This window comes from Onychomys torridus, chromosome 3 (genome assembly GCF_903995425.1).
Source record: "Onychomys torridus chromosome 3, mOncTor1.1, whole genome shotgun sequence".
Taxonomy (NCBI): Eukaryota; Metazoa; Chordata; class Mammalia; order Rodentia; family Cricetidae; genus Onychomys; species Onychomys torridus.
Genome location: NC_050445.1, coordinates 65,622,395 through 65,630,571, shown reverse-complemented (window position 1 = coordinate 65,630,571; position 8,177 = coordinate 65,622,395).

The following is an 8,177-nucleotide window of genomic DNA, read 5'->3' as shown; positions in this document are numbered from 1 at the left end:
CCATTTATCTCTCGATGGACATTTAAGCTGGTTCCATTTCTTAGCTATATGAACAGTGTAACAATAAACATGGATATCTAAGTATGTCTGTGTAGGAGTCCACTGGGGGCTTCTCCTGACAATTCTTCATTGGTTGATTGGCATGTTTATTGACTGGAATATTTTTGTGTTGGGGGGGGTGTTGATGCTTAATTTTTGTAGTTCTTTACATATTCTAGTTACCAACCTCTTGTCTTACATAAAGTTGGTGTCTTAGTTAGGGTTTCTACTGCTGTGAAGAGACACCATGACCACAGCAACTCCTATAAAGAAAACATTTAATTGAGGTGGCAGCTTATAGTTTCAGAGGTTTAGTCCATTATCATCAAGGTGGGGAGCATGGTGGCAGGGAGTATGACAGCATTTAGGCAGACACGGTACTAGAGAATTCTACAGCTTGGTCCAAAGGCAACAGGAAGTGGACTGAGACACTGTGTACTATCTTGAGCCCTCAAAGCCCACCCCCACAGTGACACACTTCCTCCAACAAGGCCACACCTCCTAATAGAGCCACTCCCTTTGGGGACCATTTTCTTTCAAGCCACCACAGTTGGTATTTTCTCTTCATTATGGTTATTGTTTCCTTTGCTATGCAGTAACTTTTAACCATAACCAATTACTCTGATGAATATAGATACAACAATTCTCAATAAAATACTTATAAACTAAATTCAAGAACACATCAAGAAGATGTGTCATGACCAAGTTGATTTCATCCCAGAGAGGCAAGGTTGGTTCAGTAGATACAAATACAAATCAACAAATGTGATAAAACATATAAACAGATTTGAGGATAGATATTTACATGGTTATCTCAATAGATCCAAAAAAGGCATTTGACAAAGTTCAGTGTCCTGTCATGATAATGAAAAATCCTAAAGAAACTGAGAATATTAGTTACTTTTCTTATTGTTGTGACAAGAGCAACTTAAGTGGGGAAGGATCTGTTTTGCCTTTTAATTCCAGGACGTACAGTCCAGCATGGCGGAGGAAGTGAGGACAACATAAGCAGGAGGCAGCCGCTCACCCTGCATCCATGGTGAGAGTGGAGAGAGAACAAGAAGTGAGGCTAAGCTATAAAAACTCAGGGCCCACCCTCCATTACACATTTCCTCCGCCAAGGCTCCACCCTCTAAAGGTTCCACGACCTTCCCAAACAGTAGCACCAGCTGGGGACCACGTGTTCAAACACATGAGCTTAAGGGGAACATTCCACATTCACACTACAACAAAAAGGAACTTAGGTAAACTTAATGAAAGGTTGTGTGTGGAGATATAGAAAACTCACAGTTAACATATATGAAGTTGGGAAACACCACTACAACACTACATGTGTTTCCTCTCTTACTATGATACTTGAAGTGTTATGATTAGTAAGAATAGAGAAAGGAATAAAAGGTGTACTCTTTGTCCTAGCCACGATTTCTATTGTTGGGGGCAAAAGATTTCTATTTCTGGGATGAAATACCAGAAGCAACTTGGGGAGAAAAGGGTTCACTTACTTCCATATCACTGTTCATCGAAGGAAGTCAGGACAGGAACTCAAGCAGGGGAGGAACCTGGAGGCAGGAGCTGATGCAGAGGTCATGGAGGGGTGCTACTTACTGGCTTGCTCTCCATGGCTGCTCAGCCTGCTTTCTTATAGACCCCAGGACTTCCAGCCATGGATGGCACTGCCCTCAATGGGCTGGGTGCTTCCCCATTAATTACTAATTAAGGAGAATTCCCTACAGGTTTGCCTGCAGCTGGATCTTATGGAGTCATATTCTCAATTGAGGTGCCCTCCTCTCTAGTGACTGTAGCTTGTGTCAAGTTGAAATAAAACTAGCTAACACACCATTTGTAAGTAAGAAGTTAAATTAGCCTTGTTTACAACTATATAACTGAAGACTTAAAAGATCCCAAAGACACCAGAAAAATCAGTAAATTCTCTGGAACTCTATAAAGAGCTTGCTATGTATAAAACAGAAACAATCAATTCATAATAACTTCAAAAAGTAAAGTAAAGTAAAAAAGCAACTAAGGGAAAGACCTTGACAATGTCTTATCTATCTATCTATCTATCTATCTATCTATCTATCTATCTATCAATACCTATATCTATTTTTTGTAGCCCAGGCTGACTTTAGATTTATAGAAATAAACCAATATGCATGAATATAATTTGCAGTTTTTTTTAATTGAGAAAAAATTTGTTAGGCAAGCAATCTACCACTGAGCTACATGCCCAGGTTTCAAAAATTATTAATGCTATGACCTTCAAAAGACTCAGCTCCACAGAATGCCATAGTCACCCAATAGTACTGGTTTCCTAAAAGATAAAATTTAATAACTCATAGTCATGACATGTTGCATGGGTGGTGATATGGGAAATTAAATAAATACTTTTAAATTAAAAAAGCTTTTCCTTTCTTTTCTTTTTTGGTAACAGGATTCCACAGAATAAAGAGGGCCCACTCAAACTGGTCACTTGAGGAAAACTGAACTGAATGACGGTTTATAGAAGTGAGGCCAAAGAGCAGGGAGACCACAGATTCTAAAATCAGTCACGTGTGTTCGTTTTTAAGTTATCTAATCCATGCAGATGTTGTACTGTGGATGCTGTAAGGTAAGGATTTGTTTTCTCATATGCCTAGGCTTCCAGGATGGATCATCAGGCCCTGCCTTAATCTGAACCGTTTAAAAGTGTTCAGCTCACGGTATTCGGTACATTGACATTGTGAAACGCAAGAGCATTTTTAGAAGACACAAAGCCTTTTTGAAAACAAGGACTGCAGTATGAGGCTAAGTGAGCAAGAGATCAAGTCTCTCTCACACTGGCCTAAATTAGGTCACGTGTCCAAGCCTGAACCAATGCCTATGGCCAGGAACTGGAACAAGGCTGCTTTTTAGGTCCCGCTACAGGGTTCAGCCTATGCCTGAGGTAGCATCCTCTCGGGCTAAATCACAGATGCTAGAGGTGCTGTTGTATAGAGCAGCGGTTCTCAGCCTCCCTAATGCTACGATCCTTTACAGCCCTCAAGGTTGTGGTGACCCCCAACCATAAAAATCACTTTATTCACTCCTTCATAACTATAATTTTGCTACTGTTATGAATTGTAATGTAAATATCTGTGTTTTCGGATGGTCTCAAACCACAGGTTAAGAACCACTGATATAGAGGGACAGGCCACCCCACAGGAAAGTCAGATGCAGGAAAAGCAGATAAGATGTCTTCTACAGCTTCTTGGAGGTAACAATGGTAATCTCACTCATGCCTTTCCCCCCAGGGAGTGAGGACGACACCGGAAGCTTAATATATGCTATCATTTTCCAATAAGGTAAACACTAGCAACATGTAGCTATTCCAATGGAAATTAAGTAAAATACAAGTCAACTCTAGTCACAGCCAAATTTCAGGTGTTCGTAGCCACATGTGGCTAGTGACTACCTTATTGAGTAGTGTGGACTGTTAATATTTCCATTATGGCAGTGAACCAGGTTATTTTAAACAAGTACCTAAAAAAAAATTCTTTTTAATGACTGAAAAGTATTCAGTTGAAGAAGTTGCCATCAATTACCCAGGGACATGGCTTGGATGGGAAAGGTGCTTGCTTCCAAGCCTGACATCCCGAGTTCGATGCCTGGAACCCACCCGGAGGAAGGAGAAGGCTGAAGACAAGTTTCCACAATTTGTCCTCTGACCTCTACATGTGGGTCCCCCTCGCCTTGTGCACCTTCCTCTCAGCACATGTACCCTCCTCCACAAATGTTGTAAAAGCTGAAATATACAGCTAAATAAAATTCAAAAGAACGTATTTGAGAAAATCTCCGTTCTCTTGAGCATTAAGTCCCATTTTAAAACACACTGCCAATTAGATAAGCAAAACCAAATCCAAACTGTTCGAACAAGTATTAGTAAAGCTACAGATACAAGGTAATTTGTTACCTATCTGAAAGATGTGGACATTCTGGCAACCTCAGGATTTTTCCACAGAAAGTGACATCAACAAGTTGCTTCCACGGGTGTGGGAAGAAGAGCACCCAGCGGCTAAAGCAGCCTGGGACAGAATGGAAACACTAGAAGCGGCAGGCTGGAAGCGGGAAGGGAGGGGGATGTTCAGGGCTGCAGGCGCTGTGGACGTCAAGGCAGGAACCGAACCTGGCCTTGGCCTGGCAGTCCTAGACAAGTGCTGGCCACGGGGCCTGGCCTGCGGTGCACCTTGGTTGGCAGAGCCACTGTCTGATTGTGGCGACTGAGGCAGCGCCTGCTCAGCGAGTCCCGCCTCCCTCTGGCGTTTGTGAGCTGGCGCTTGCTTCTGGGTACCAGAGGGGTGGGCCCTGCTGTCAATCAGCTCCCCAGCTCCCGCCCCCGCCCTGTGGGTCTCTGCTGGTTGACCATCAGTCATCCCCCTTGGGAGATCTTGCAGCCTGCCACTAGTGATCTGATTTAGGTGGTCTGAACTGAGCGGTGGGACAGCATATAACTTACCTAATAATTTTCTTTAACTAAACACTAAGTGGAATTTGGGCACTTACACATTTCTATTAAATCTTTGTATTCTAAAAAAAAAAAAAAAAAGAAAAAAAAGTTTTCAAAGTTGTACAAAAAATTCTGCTTCTTTTTAAATTCATGTATAGTTAGATTCTCTGTGGTCCAATCTGAATTTTGACACATAGACTATTTCAACCATCAGAATATTCTTTCCTCCCCCCAAATCCTTAACACTTCCCTTTATGTTCCCATGATTTCCCACACCCATCCTTAATGTCTAGTACCTGCTATGCTTTCTGCCCTGCAGTTTTATCTTTCCCAGAATGTTCTCTAAAAGGAATGCTACACTGAGTCTACTTTGTCCGGTTAGTTCATTTGAACTTCATCCATGTTGTTCAATTGTTTATTCCCTTTTGAGTAGTATTCCATTGTATGGATACACCTAGGTTTACTCTTACGCCAACTGGAGGACATTTGGCCAGTTATTACTCATAATAATAAGTTCACAGTGAAGATGTACCCATTGATACAACCGACAGAATAGGGTAGAAGGAGTATACCCCAACCGGATGAAAGCTATATATGACCCATAGTCAACACAATGCTCAATGGAGAAAAACTTGAGGCAATTTCATTAAAAACAGGGACAAGATGAGGCTGCCCACTCTCTGCTCCTATTTGAAACAGTGTCTGAGGTTCAAGATATAGCAACATAACAAGAGAAGTACATAAAAGAGGTACAAATGTAAAACAAAGTCTCAGTATCCCTGTCTGTGATACAATACTTACTACACATAGGAAACCCAGAAGTACCATCAGAAAACTGAGGCTGAGAGATACTTTCAGCAAAGTGGATTATACAAGAGTACCATATAAAAATCCAGAGTCAGTTTATATACCAATGGCACACTGAGAGAAATCAGGGAACTGACAATAGTCAAAAAAGGAGGTTAATAAAAAACACTGAACTATGAAAAGCCCTCCCATGCTAAGGGATCAGAATTAATACTGAGACAGTGACCATTCCACTAAGAGTAATCTACAGAACCAATGCTATCCCAATCAAAATTCTCATGCCATTCTTCACAGAAACTGAAAACATAGTCTTAACATTGATATACAAGTACAAAAGACCACAGACATCCAACGCAAAAATAATACCTGAGGCATCATACCTGGTGTCTTAGTTATTGTTCTGTTGCTGGGAAGAGCTACCATGATCATGGCAACTTAAGAAAGCAAGCATGTAATTGGGGGCTTGCTTACAGTGTCAGAGGGTTAGTCCATGACCATCACAGCAGGGAGCATGCCAGCAGGCCAGAAGATATGGCTCTGGAGCATGAGCTGGGAGCTTATATCGGATCCATGAGAGAGAGAGAGAGAGAGAGAGAGAGAGAGAGAGAGAGAGTAGGCCTGACATACCTCCTCAAAGCTAGACTTCCTTAATAATTCTTCCCAAACATTCAAATTTATGAGCCTATGGGGGCTTTTCTCATTCAAACTGTTGTGGAATATGGTTGAAGAAGTGTTATATTTGTTTATGCTGTGGAATATTTGTTTAATGATGCAAAGATATATTCCATTCCTTTATGTTGCATTTGTTTAACTCTGTGAAGCTGTGTCACTTTGCCTGTCTAAAACACCTGATGGTCTAATAAGGAGCTGAACATCCAATAGAGATGGAGGAGAAAGGATAGGTTGGCAGGCAGAGTGAATAAAAAGAAGAAGAGGGAGGAAGAGGAGAGGATGAGATGAGGACTCCAGGGGCCAGCCACACAGCCAGACACAGAATAAGAAGGAAAGAAAAGTTATACAGAAATAGAAAAAGGTAAAAGCCCAGAGGCAAAAGGTAGATAGGACAATATAAGTTACAAAAGCTGGCCTGAAACAAGCCAAGCTAAGACCAGGCATTTATAAGTAACAAAAAGACTCCATTTGATTATTTGGGAGCTGGATAGTAGATCCCCAAAGAAGAGCAAAGAGTAAAGAGTAAGTAAAAACAACAACAAAAACTACACAAACCACATCTGGTTTCAAGTTATACTACAGAGCCAAATTAATAAAAATAGCATGGTACCAGGTGGTAGTGGGGCATATCTTTAATCCTAGCACTGAGGAGGCAGAAACAGGAGGATCTCTGAGTTTGAGGCTAGCCTGGTTTACAGAGTGAGTTCCAGGACAGCCAAGGCTACACAGAGAAACCCTGTCTTGAAACGCCAAACAAACAAACAACAACAAATCAGCATGGTACTGGCATAAAAAGGCATGTAAATTAGTGAAAGAGAAGACCCAGACATGAGTCACACTAATACAGTCACCTGATTTTTGACAAAGATGCCAAAAATATAAGTTGGAGAAAAGTCAGCATTTTCAACAAAAAGTGCTAAGAAAACTGGATGTCTACATGCGGAAGACTGAAACTACATCCCTATTTCTCACACTGCACAAAAAACAGCTCCAAATTGATCAAAGAACTCCATGTAAAATCTGAAACCACTAGAAGAAAAAGTAGGGAGTATATACAAGACATGGGCCTAGAGAAGGACTTTCCTAAGCTGGCGGGAACCTGGTTGCTCAGGAAATATGACCAAGGACTGACTAGTGTAAACTCAAGAAACTAAAAAGCATTTGTGCAGCAAGGGAAGCAGTCAACATGCTACAGGATGGTAGCAAGTCTTCGCTACTTATATATCCAACAGGATTAAGAGCAAGGACACAAATAACCCAAGAAACAAAACAAGTCCCAATTAAAAATGAGCCATAGATCTGAACAGAGAGAGACTTCTCCAAAGAAATAGGTGTGGCTGCTAAACATTTTTAAAAGTTCAACATCAGTAGGTGTATGAACATTTTTAGAATCCAAAATGGCCAAAAGTTATTGTTTTTCCTTTTCATGTGGACAATAATGTTATATTGCTATTCAGCCAGGTTACCATTTTAGATGAACTTCATTGAATTTTAATATATACTGTATTACAATGCACATTGATTGTGTATAAGACCTAATATGTGACAATTTTTAAAAAAATGGAAAAAGGTCTGTATCATTAGTAATTAGGGAGATGAAAATTAAAACTACTTTGAGATTCCATTTCACTTAAGGCAGAATAGCTATCAAAAAGAAATAGGAACAATTGTTCACTGATGGTAAGAGTGTAGACTGGTGTAGCCTCTAGAGAGATCAGTTCTTCAGAAAGCTAGATGTAGAATTTCCATATACACCAGCTGTACCATTCCTGGTCATTCTTCACAGGACTCTATATCCTTCTACAGAGATGTATGCTCATCCATGTTCATTGCTGCTCTATTTGGAATAGCCAGGAAATGGAATCAGTCCAACAGATCAATGGATGTGGAAATGTGATCTATCTATCCATCCATCCATACATACATACATACATACATACACCCACACAATAGAGTTCTATTTATCTGTGAAAAAAAAGTTAAATTATGAAAATTGCAGGTAAATGAACAGAATTGGAAAATTATACTGTATGAAGTAACCCAAACCTGGAAGCACAAATGCCCTATTCTCTCTCACTTGTGGATTCTAGACTGAACTATGTTTAACTTGGAATATGTGAGGAAGCCAGGAAACTAGAAAGGGACCGTGGAAAGGAGATGCCATCAGAAAGGGGGGTGTTACAACAAGGTGATGTTG